Below are 11,723 nucleotides of genomic sequence, written 5' to 3'. Positions count from 1 at the left end.
AGCAGGGTCTGTTAGTTTTCCAGGGCTGATGCACAAATATCACAGATAGGGGGGCTTAGACAATGGAAATGTATGGTATTGCAGCTGAAAGTCTGAGATCGGGTGTTGGCAAGGGACAGGCTCTCTCTGAACACACCAGGGAAGGATCTGTGCATTCCAGCCCTCTCTCCTAGCAGCTGGTAAGTTCCCTGGCTTGTGACAGCCGGACTCCAGTCTCTATAAGGCGTTCTCCTGCATGTCTGTCTCTGGGGCCAAATTCCTCTTTTCGTAAGGATGTCGGTCCTGGGATTTCCCTGGTGGTCCGGTGGTTAAGAATCTGGCTGCCGGTGCAGGGGACACAGGTTCCACCCCCGGTCTGGGAATCTCCCAGAAGCCGAGGGGCAACTGGGCTCTCGGGCTGCAACTAGTGACACATGTGAGCCCTAGAGGCCATGGTCCACAACGAGAGAAGGGCCACAGTGAGACGTCCAAGCCCCGCAACTAGAGTGTAGCCCCGTTTCCTGCAGCTACACAAAGCCCTAGTGCATCTACCCGTCCAGCTGAAAATAAACAAATATGGATGCCGGTTATGCTGAATGAGTCCCTTCAGTTATGGATGCCGGTTATGCTGAATGAGTCCCTTCAGTTATGGATGCCGGTTATGCTGAATGCTCCCATGACAGTATGGCCTCATTTTAACTCAGCATGCTAGGCTCTCAGCCGTGTCCAACATTCTGCGACCCCCCACGTGACCTTATTTGGAAACAGGTCATTTTCAGAAGTACCATTCTGACTTAACTACTCCTGAAACAGACCTGTGTCCAAACGAGGTCACATTCTGAGCTCCTAGGGAGTTTAGGATTTCAAACCCATGAACTTAGTATGTGTGAGGGGGGAACACCATTTGACCCAAAACACAGGCATGCAGTTCGTATAGACACAGTGGATGAATGAAAAATGAAACAAGGAAAAGAGCCTATCTGGGCACTATTCCGCTTCCAGTGACCAGGTCATAGCACGTGTCTGATTATATCTACTCCGTGAGCTAGAATTCTGCAAAGTATCTAGGTACAGAGTTTTATCTTGAGTCTTTATGAACACAGGTGTTTTGAGTGATGTCAGTTGTGACAGTATATGAATTGCGCATCATTTCATAATAGCTGAAGTACAAATGTACAAAGACTTTTGGGGAGGAAGCCTATCCAGCTAAACCTACCGAGTGGCTTCTGATTGTGACCCGTTGGCCCAGAGGTAAACCTTTAAGTTTGGACCTTGGTCCAAAGGTCTGAAAACCCATACCTCAGCTCAAGGTCTTAAAACCCACTCTTCTAACGTATTCAGTTCAGTTCAGTTCAGTCGCTCAGTAGTGTCCAACTGTTTGCGACCCCATGGACCGCAGCACGCCAGGCTTTCCCTGTCCATCACCTACTCCCAGAGTTCACTCAAACTCATGTCCATTGAGTCGGTGATGCCCTCCAACCATCTCATCCTCTGTCGTCCCCTTCTCCTCCTGCCTTCAAGCTTTCCTAGCATCAGGGTCTTTTAGGTGGCCAAAGGATTGGAGTTTCAGCTTCAGCATCAGTCCTTCCAATGAATATTCAGGACTGACTTCCTTTAGGATAGACTGGTTGGATCTCCTTGAGCCCAAGGGACTCTCAAGAGTCTTCTCCAACACCACAGTTCAAAAGCATCAACTCTTTGGCACTCAGCTTTGTTTATAGTCCAACTCTCACATCCACACATGACTACTGGCAAAACCATAGCTTTGACTAGAAGGACCTTTGTTGGCAAAGTAACGTCTCAGCTTTTTGATATGCTATCTAGGTTGGTCACAGCTTTTCTTCCAAGGAGCAAAGTTTTAATTTCATGGCTGCAGTCACCATCTGCAGTGATTTTGGAGTGGTTTTACTCTAACGTATAAGTTCAAGAAATGGCCCCATGCAATTGCCAGACTTTTCTTTCCTTTGGCATGTGGCATCACCCTGGGTATCTATTATCTTCTGAGTTACTTCGTCTCTTCTTATTCATCCTATAGTCCTTAAGCTGCCCTGACCAGTCACTTGCTTGTATCACAGAACATACAACTCACTGCAGGACTTCCTTGGCGGTCCAGGGGTTAACCCAACTGCCAATGCCAATTGCCAATGCCAATGCCAGGGGATGGTGGGGTGGATGCCTCAGTTGTAAACTAGACTTCCCCCATGCCACGGGGCAGCTAACCCCATGCACCACAACCACTGAAGCTGATGAGCCCAAGAGTCTGTGTTCCACAGCAAGAGAAGCCGCTGCAATGAGAAGCCAGCTCACTGCAACTAGAGAAGGCCCGCCTGCAGCAACCAAGACCCCGCGCAGTCAAAAATAAATAAATCAATAAAGCGCTTAAAAACAACAACAACAAGAAAAACTGCAGAATTCTTAAGACGATTTACATGGAATATTTCAAAGGTTACGACCTGAACAGAGAGGAACTTTGTATCGTGTTTGGAGAAAAGTCTGTATCAGGTTTAGAGAAAAGTCGCCCCTTGCCCGCCTCCTGTGCCGCTTATGCTCCTGATTGCTGCTGCATGCATCTGTGCAATGCTGTACCCTGTGGCCTGTGCAGAAAAATAACCAGCATGAGAAGAAGCCAGGCCTGATTTTTTTATTCCCCCAACTGTATTCCCAGTTCCTGAATAGCACGTGGCATATATTTGTTTTCTCACTGAGGTTCTCTTGCTGCTGGGAAGCTAAGTGGTAATGGCTTGGCCTTCTGCAGAATGACTGAAGCTGAGTAACGTGGGGCCCTTGTGGGAGGCATTTTATGTACTTCCCTACTTCAGGCTGCCGGCTGCAACCTGCTGAGATGTTCTTCCATCACCTAAAATATTTTTTCCTATATGGTGTTTTCTGTGTTTATAAACACTTTCCAGGCAACCATATATCTACTGACAGTCAGCTTCACTGTCTCCGGAACATTTCCAATCAGGGTGCCTCCCACCATTGAAATAAAAGTGAAAGTCTGAAAGTGAAGTCACTCAGTCGTGTCCGACTCTTTGCGACCCCATGAAGGGTAGCCTATCAGGCTCCGCGATCCATGGGATTTTCCAGGCAAAAATACTGGAGTGGGCTGCCATTTCCTTCTCCAGGGGATCTTCCCAACCCAGGGATCGAACCCGGGTCTCCTGTGTTGCAGACAGATGCTTTACCGTCTGAGCCACTAGGGAAGCCCTCCCACCACTGAGCTGATGCTAAAAAATTGGTAGCCGGTGACCAGGTCAAGAAGAAGAAGCAACAGAATTCAAACCAAGCTTACTGCCGCTCAACTTAGTGTTCTTCCCAGGAAAACGAGTGTTTTACTTAAGAGACGAAAAATGGAAAGAGAAATGCACAGCTTTTATAATTCATACAGCTAAAACTGTAAGCAACATGTTCCAGCCACCTCATTCTATGGGTGGGGAGACTGAGTCCCCAATACTTCCCCAAAGACTCACAATCCAGTCATGGACAAAGAGCATCTAGAACACAACCTCTAAGAGAAATGTAATGCTAGCCCCAGATGACAAGCCATATTTCTAACTTTAAACTTCAGAGCAATGCCATGAAAAAAGTAATAAGAAACAGATGAAATTAATTTTTAATAAAACATGCAACCAATCCTATACATCCAAAATATTATCACTTCAGCACGTAATTAATAAATATTATTAATGAATATTTTATATTCTTTTTTTTACAGCAAGTCTTTGAAACACTCTTACAGGGCGTCGCAATTTGGGCTAGTCACATTTCAAGGGTTCAGCAGCTGCGTGTGGCCACGGGCTGCCCTCCTGAATGGCATAGATTCAGGACAGCCCTTAAGCCCTGTGTCATTTCCTTCCCAGCACCCGCACCCTGCCTCTCAGGCTTAGAACTTATAAAATATTAACTGTAAAGAGTTGGTGCTTATTTTGAATTATTGCAAATGGAAGACAGTTAGGGGTAGCAAGTACTGGGGAGGTATATTTCGTTCATGGGAGGTGTTTTAACTTTTAACCCTTCTAAGATACGGAACTCTGGAGAAGGCAATGGCAACCCACTCCCATATTCTTGCCTGGAAAACCCCATGGACAGAGGAGCCTGATGGGTTACAGTCCACCCATGGGGCCTCAAAGAGTTGGACATGACTGACCATGCACACAAGATGTGCAAGTGAGTAATAAAAACCACATTATCAACTTCACAGTGGGAGATAACCTTTAAAATATTTGGGAGATGGTATTTAAAATATTTGGGATCTGAAGAGAAAGGTGACTATTACACTCTTGACCTAAGGCTTCCAGGGTTTGATTTTCATGCTTTGAGTTATTTTCAATTGTGGTAACACAGCATTAAGATTCACCCCTGTTTCCCAGGCTTCTCTACTCTTTCCTGTCACAAGGAGCAGTGCATAGGTTCCATGTACAATAACTCACATTCTTCCATGTACAATAATTCAACATAAGCACCAGCTCTTTACAATGTCACAGTAGAGGAGCTGAACCCACACCCCCCAAACTCCTGCCTCACTTAAATCCTTTTGGATGACACTGGTCAGTCTTTCCTAAGCTATGCTCTGCAGAACAACAATTCTGTGAGCTATGGTTGATAGATTCTACAAAGAAAAAGAGTGTCTCTGTCTGTATAACTTTGGGCCGTACTGGGCTAATCGTGCTAATTATGCTGGGGGTTGATCGCCTGTGACAAAGCTGAAGTGACTCCATGTTGACACCAACACCCCAGGCTGTCTCCCTCGCCTCTGTCTTCAGCTCGTACCCTCAGTGTTCATGCTCACTGCCTCCTTTTGCAAGATAGTTCCCCAAATGTGTGTGTTGGAGGATTAAATTAAAAAGAGGAGGGAGGAAGGGAGGAAAAATGCTTCCAGCAGAAAGCCAGAAATCTCCTAGATTTCAGCAGAAAGCTAGAAATACTCCTGAAATACTGCTGAAATCTCCAGGAGTATGCCCCTTAGGTCTCATCACCTCCAACGATACACCAAGGCTAGCTGCAGCTTCCAGGGAAGCTGGGGAGGTGAATAATTTTTACAAAGCACTTTAGGGTGTGAAACTAAGTCAGCCTTGTCTACCTGAGAATGAAGGCGAAAACAGAACCTGGGAAGGTCAGAATCCGTCATACGGAGCCAAAGCTTTCTCACAGCCATTTATGGAAGATTTTGCTTTGTGCGGTGGCAAATGAGGGCAACATCAATGTCTTCTTGTCCAGCATAAAATTCTCATTTTGCACAGAGGAACTCAAAGAACTATTATTGTCCTGGAAAAAATCCGCTTTGGGCAGAGTTGTAGTAATGCGTGATTTCTGGGGCAGCCCTGTGTATTGAAAAGGAGCCACACAGAGACGATTTGAGGAAGACCTGGGGTTCGGCGAATCCTGACCTCACTCCTGAGGAAGAAAGGTTTGGAACCCCACTTGAGGCACCCCACCTTTGAAAGCATGCATGTAAGAGAGGAGCCCCCCAATAAGTAGCCTTCAAGAGCAAGGAGGCTTGCATCTGTGAGACCCACAAGCATTGGCTCTTAACAGGCTTGCCTCTCAGATTGGAGCCCCAAGGCTTGGTGAGAAACTCGTGTGTGTGTGTGTGTGTGTGTGTGTGTGTAGGGAGCTTATTTGCTTGTCATGGAACGTGCTTGGTATGAAACAGGCGATGTGTGTGTGTGTGTGTGTGTGTATGTGTGTGTGTGTGTAGGGAGCTTATTTGCTCATCATGGAACATGTCCTGAGATGCAGGCATCTGGTTTGACAAACATCCCTGGAAACTGCTGTGGTTTTCTCAGCTCACTGCTGCTGCTGCTGCTGAGTCACTTCAGTCATGTCCGACTCTGTGCGACCCCATAGACGGCAGCCCACCAGGCTTTCCCGTCCCTGGGATTCTCCAGGCAAGAACACTGAAGTGGGTTGCCATTTCCTTCTCCAATGCATGAAAGTGAAAAGTGAAAGTGAAGTCGCTCAGTCTGGCAAATGCCATCACCTCCTTCTTTTTTGTTTTTTTCTTTTATTTAAAAAAAAAAAATCTCTAGATCCAGAACTTTCCACAATAGGTAGGAAAGTCAGATCCACCCAGGAATGGGCTCTGGATTTGTAGTGGTATCCCTTCACTTATAGCAGTATTTCAGGGAAAGGTGGCGGGCACCTCTGAGGTTACAGAACTCTGCTGTAGCCTCTGACCTGGGTCTTTGATTCATGATTAGCCGTCATTCACTTGACAGCCTGGAGACCTACCCTGATCTGCAGCCAACTCCTATCTCAGGGGGTGGGGTGGCTTCTCTCTCCCCAGCTTCTGCCTGGACTCTTGCCCCAAGCTGAGTGCACCGTTTGGAAGGACAACACTGCCATCTGTTTGACTCTGGGCGATTCTCTAGCTGCCTCGGCCATTCACAGGAGTGGATCGCCTGCAATCTTTGGGATTTTCATTATCTCAGAAGGACCCTGTATATTTGCACTGGGGACCTTTCTGGTACAAGTCTCCAGGCCTAGATTTGGTCCTGACCCTTCTTTGCCCACCAAGGGTCCAGTGGGGTCTGTGGGGTTTGAAAATTCATTGTTTTCTAGGAAATAGTATGGTTTGGCCCGCATCCCAGATGACACCCAGTGAGTTGCCCTCCCGATAGTCGTGTCCTTGTACAGTTGACTCCTCATCAATGAGGGCTCATCAGGATGATAACTGCTGATAGAACATTAGGGACCTCTTCGACCGTGACTTCAGCAGATGGATCACAAAAAGCGTTGCCACTTATTGCCTTGCTCTGTCTGGGGTCACCTGGCTTCTGGGGGAAGCCAGTTCTCATGTCACGAAGACAGTTAAGCAGCCCCATGGAAATGTATTTGTGATAATTAATAAGAACGGAGGCTTCCTGACAACTAGCGAGCACCAACTTGACAGCTCTGTGCACACCTCTTCTTGAAACTGCATCCTCCTTCAATCCCAGTCAAACCTTCAGATGGCTGGAGCCCTGGCTCAGGTCTTGACTGCAACCTCACAGGAGACCCTGAACCAGAAGCATACAGATAGGCTGCTCCCAAATGCCTGATCCTTTGAAATTAGGAGGTAATGGTCATGATGTTTTAGAGGGCCAAGTTTCAGTGCAACGTGTCCCACAGAAGCAAGAACTGTATATAATAGTCCAGGGCCCACCAGAACTTCCTTTGCAAAGTCCCCTGCCTGTTTGCTAGACGATTATAATGTTTGGGCTACAAAAGTGCCCACATAGTATTTTCCATCCAGGACATGAATGAAAAGTGAAAGTGAAAGTTAAGGTCGCTCGGTCACGTCTGACTCTTTGCAACCCCATGGACTATACAGTCCGTGGAATTCTCCAGGCCGGAATACTGGAGTGGGTAGCCTTTTCCTTCTCCAGGGGATCCTCCCAACTCAGGGATGGAACCCAGGTCTCCTGCATTGCAGGTGGATTCTTTACCAGCTGAGCCACCAGGGAAGCCCAAGAATCCTGGAGTGGGTAGCCTATCCCTTCTCCAGGGGATCTTCCTGGCCCAGGAATTGAACCAGGGTCTCCTGCATTGCAGGTGGATTCTTTACCAACTGAGCTCTGAGGGAAGCCCAGGACATGAATAAGTATTTTTAAAGTACTTAATATGTTAAAAGTACTAAGGTACTTTTACTAGTAAGGTACCTTTACTAAGTACTTAGTAAAGGTACTTTAGTAAAGGTGCTGAGTACCTTTACTAAGGTACGCAGTAATTCAGTACTTCTCAGTATTTATTAATTTGGAAACATCAGACATGATGTGAGAATGCAAAGACCAAAGGTGACATGGTATGTAAAATGTAATTGAGATCAGAAATGCAATTGAATTAAAATGAGTGTGTCGGCTCCAGGAGCCAGACGTTTCCCCGCTGAGTTTATCTGAGACCCTGGATGGATACGATAGGCTGCTGGAATTGGTATAAGGTCTCCTTCATCCTGCTCTTTACCTTTTGAGGGTGAGATTTCTTTCCTTCCCACTTGCAAAGGTATAATATGAGAGCCCTTCCCGGGAGCCAGGATGGAAACACGTATGTTGCAGGTGAGAAATTGTGTGTTTCATTGTAGGTGAGGAATTGTATGTTTTGTCTGTAAAGAGTGAAGGATTCACAGGTAGGACACGCGTGAGAGGCAGATTGAGCAGGTTAGCATCCAACCTGGCCCCCTGGATCCTGGACAGGCCGTTAATTGTTCTGCATCTGTGTGCTCGTTTGTGATTGGGGAGATAGCAGAAGCTTCTTGTGAGGGTTTGATGAGATACTTTACTGGGCCTGCCTCCACTCTGTTCTGTTTTTGTTGTGGTTATGACATACAGTTCAGTTCAGTTCCGTTCAGTTGCTCAGTCGTGTCCAACTCATCGCAACCCCATGAACCGCAGCACGCCAGGCCTCCCTGTCCATCTCCAACTCCAGGAGTCCACCCAAACCCACTGAGTCGGTGATGCCACCCAACCATCTCATCCTCTGTCGTCCCCTTCTCCTCCTGCCCTCAATCTCTCCCAGCGTCAGGGTCTTTTCCAATGAGTCAGCTCTGCGCATCAGGTGGCCAAAGTATTGGAGTTTCAGCTTCAACATCAGTCCCTCCAATGAATACCCAGGACTAATCTCCTTTAGGATGGACTTAGGCAGAGGAACCAGAGATCAAATTGCCAAAATCTGCTGGATCATGGAAAAAGCAAGAGAGTTCCAGAAAAAACATCTATTTCTGCTTTATTGACTTTTGTGTGGATCACAATAAACTGTGGAAAATTCTGAAAGAGATGGGAATATCAGATCACCTGACCTGCCTCTTGAGAAATCTGTATGCAGGTCAGGAAGCAACAGTTAGAACTGGACATGGAACAACAGACTGGCTCCAAATAGGAAAAGGATTACGTCAAGGCTGTATACTGTCACCCTGCTTATTTAACTTATATGCAGAGTACATCATGTTAAACTTCTGAAAGTAATTGCATTATTAAAGACAAACACCATTATAAGGGACAGCTCAAACAGCATGCGTTACAGTGCAGAACAGAACCTGAGCCTGATGCAACGCAGCTGATATTTAACCAAATCAAATCACAATGTGGTGAAGGGCACATTCACTTAGTGTGATTAAAATAAATATATGGTCATGTATACACCAGGATTACCCTGAGTTTTTACCTGTACAGTTAGCACAAAGCATATTTTCAGCCTGATTATCAATTGCTACAAACATAATAAATTGTTCCTGTGGCAGACAAAGCTAACATGAAATATAATCTTCCCTGTCAGCCCTGGAATGAAAAACTGAGAAACTGTCATTTGGAAGGATTTTGCACAACACGTGAACAGTTTTTGAAAATGCAGTGCCTTCATACTGTGGCTTTGTTTTTCTTTCTAGTGACGACAGCATAACAATTTAATGTTAACTCCTCATGAACATCTCCGACGTTCAGCTTATTTACTTTGGAAGACGCAGGACAGAAACAGCGTTGAAATTAATCGGAAACTCTTGATAGAATGGGGGATGCCAGACATCCGAAGTCGCTGACGGTAACGCTCACGGTTGTCCCTTTGGGTGAAATTTACTCCAAAAAATAGAAACTCTGTCCATAGGAGACTTTGGAGCCTGAAAATCGGGTTTCGTTTGCAAGTCGATTCATCCTGGTTACTTAGGATTATCTGATAAAGATTAGGAACAGAGGCCCATCTGAAGCTCCTGCCTACCTATATCCCGCTTCCTTCCCCCAGGGACTCTGCCTTCCTGCTCATCTGCTTCTGTTTGTACTCTGCAGATCCAAGCCACATTTTAATAAGGATGGTAAAGATGTTTTGCCAAGCACCCAGCCAGCCGGAAGACCGCTGGCAGGTTTGCGGTGTCATTTTACTGAAAATACTGCAGGCGTTTTTTTTTTTTTTTTTAGGAATATATTTACATAAGAGGGAAGGCTTAAAGTGAGAGAGAAAGGCAGCTTTCTTCCAAAGGCTTTGATCCTGGCAGGCATCCGGGAAAACCTTTAATGATGAATTGTTCTTCTTTGCTCACGCCCAGGGGGAGCTGAGTCAGGTCTGCAAAGAGGAATACGGCGTATGCCACGCGCAGTCTGCCTCCTGTTCCTTTCCCCTCTCATCCATGGCTGAGCCCTATGTGGGCACCTGCCTACCTACCAGGAGGACATAGTTCCTCGTACAGGGAGCAGGTCCCTCTCTCCTACTCTCTGAGCTGATCCAATTTTATTCGACTGTTTTTCTGTGCTGTGCTTGCTTCATGATTTTCTCAGTTTGGCTCAAGGGACCTTATTATTATTATTTTTTTCCAGGAGCAAACCTGGGAATACAAGAAGTTTGGGTTTAGTGTGCTAAATTGAAGGCTTCCCTGGTGGCTCAAATTTAAGGACTTCCCTGGTGGCTTAGACGGTAAAGCGTCTGCCTGCAATGCAGGAGACCCAGGTTCGATCCTTGGGTGGGGAAGATTCCCCTGGAGAAGGAAATGGCAACCCACTCCAGTATTCTTGCCTGGAGAATCCAATGGACGGAAGAGCCTGGTGGGTTACAGTCCGCGGGGTCGCAAAGAGTCAGATGCGACTTCACTTGCACTTTCTTTCATGCTAAATTTACGACCAGCATGGTAGTGGAAGGTCAATACAGGAGATGTAGTGGCTACTGCGTCCTTCTGACTCAAGCTCCAGGTGTGAAAAGTTTCCTTGTGCCTCCTAGGAGCATCCCCAGGTGGCACTAGTGTTCAATACAGGAGACACAAGAGACTCGGGGTCGATGCTCTCGAGAAGGGCATGACATCCCACTCCAGTATTCTTGCTTGGAGCATCCCATGGACAGAGGTGCCTGGTGGGCTGCAGCCTATGAGGTCGAAAAGAGTCGGACGTGGCTGAAGCGACTTAGCACAAGCTTGAGACCAGACCTTGGCTACTTGGGTGAGAGAACACACATCACCACCTTGAAGTGGTGATGGAAGCGCACTGCCAGCCCGGGGTTCAAAGTCTCTGTCTTGAGAATGTTGTTGCCTCAGTTCACAGTGGAAAAGAATGACCTCTGTCTTGAGAGAGGCCCTTCACACCAATGTGCACTCGTGCAATTTGTTAGCTCTTGAAAAGAGAATCGATGAGTGTGTATGGGGATGTCTGTGTCTCTGTATGGCTGTGCATGGTTCAAAGATAAACTGAGGCATGTTAACAATTTCAAGAGTCTAGTTGAGCAAACAATGATTTGAATCAGGCCGTGCCTAACCAGAAGTGGTTGGGAGTGCTCCACCAACAGGCGTGAGGTAGACTTTGATAGAGAAAAGCAGAAGCAAAGTTAGGAAATTGTTGGTTGGTTGTCCCTTAAAGCCCAGTTGGCTATTTGGGGTTGGTTGTGCTTAGGTTTCAGTTTGGTGACCTTGAGGCCTTCACAGGCTTAGATTTTGGTTTTTGACTAGGCCTCCACTGAATTAGCAGAAATAGATGTTTTTCTGGAACTCTCTTGCTTTTTCGATGATCCACAGGATGTTGGCAATTTGATCTCTGGTTTCTATGCCTTTTCTAAAACCAGCTTGAACATCAGGAAGTTCACGGTTCATGTATTGCTGAAGCCTGGCTTGGAGAATTTTGAGCGTTACTGTACTAGTATGTGAGATGAGTGCAGTTGTGTGGTAGTTTGAGCATTCTTTGGCATTGCCTTTGTTTGGGATTGGAATGAAAACTGACCTTTTCCAGTCCTGTGGCCACTGCTGAGTTTTCCAAATTTGCTGGCATATTGAGTGTAGCACTTTCACAGCATCATCTTTCAGG

General features: G+C 46.4%; 1 non-coding gene across 1 annotated transcript; it reads left to right on the top strand.

Moving 5' to 3' along the window:
* The first annotated feature begins 10,335 nt into the window (after positions 1–10,335).
* Positions 10,336–10,407, top strand: TRNAC-GCA. The gene has a single exon. It is a non-coding gene; the product is annotated as a tRNA-Cys (tRNA).
* The last annotated feature ends 1,316 nt before the right edge of the window (positions 10,408–11,723 follow it).

The sequence above is a fragment of the Bison bison genome, unplaced genomic scaffold (genome assembly GCF_000754665.1).
Source record: "Bison bison bison isolate TAMUID 2011002044 unplaced genomic scaffold, Bison_UMD1.0 scf7180017864512, whole genome shotgun sequence".
Classification (NCBI taxonomy): domain Eukaryota; kingdom Metazoa; phylum Chordata; class Mammalia; order Artiodactyla; family Bovidae; genus Bison; species Bison bison.
This window is presented reverse-complemented; position numbering and strand designations above follow the sequence as displayed.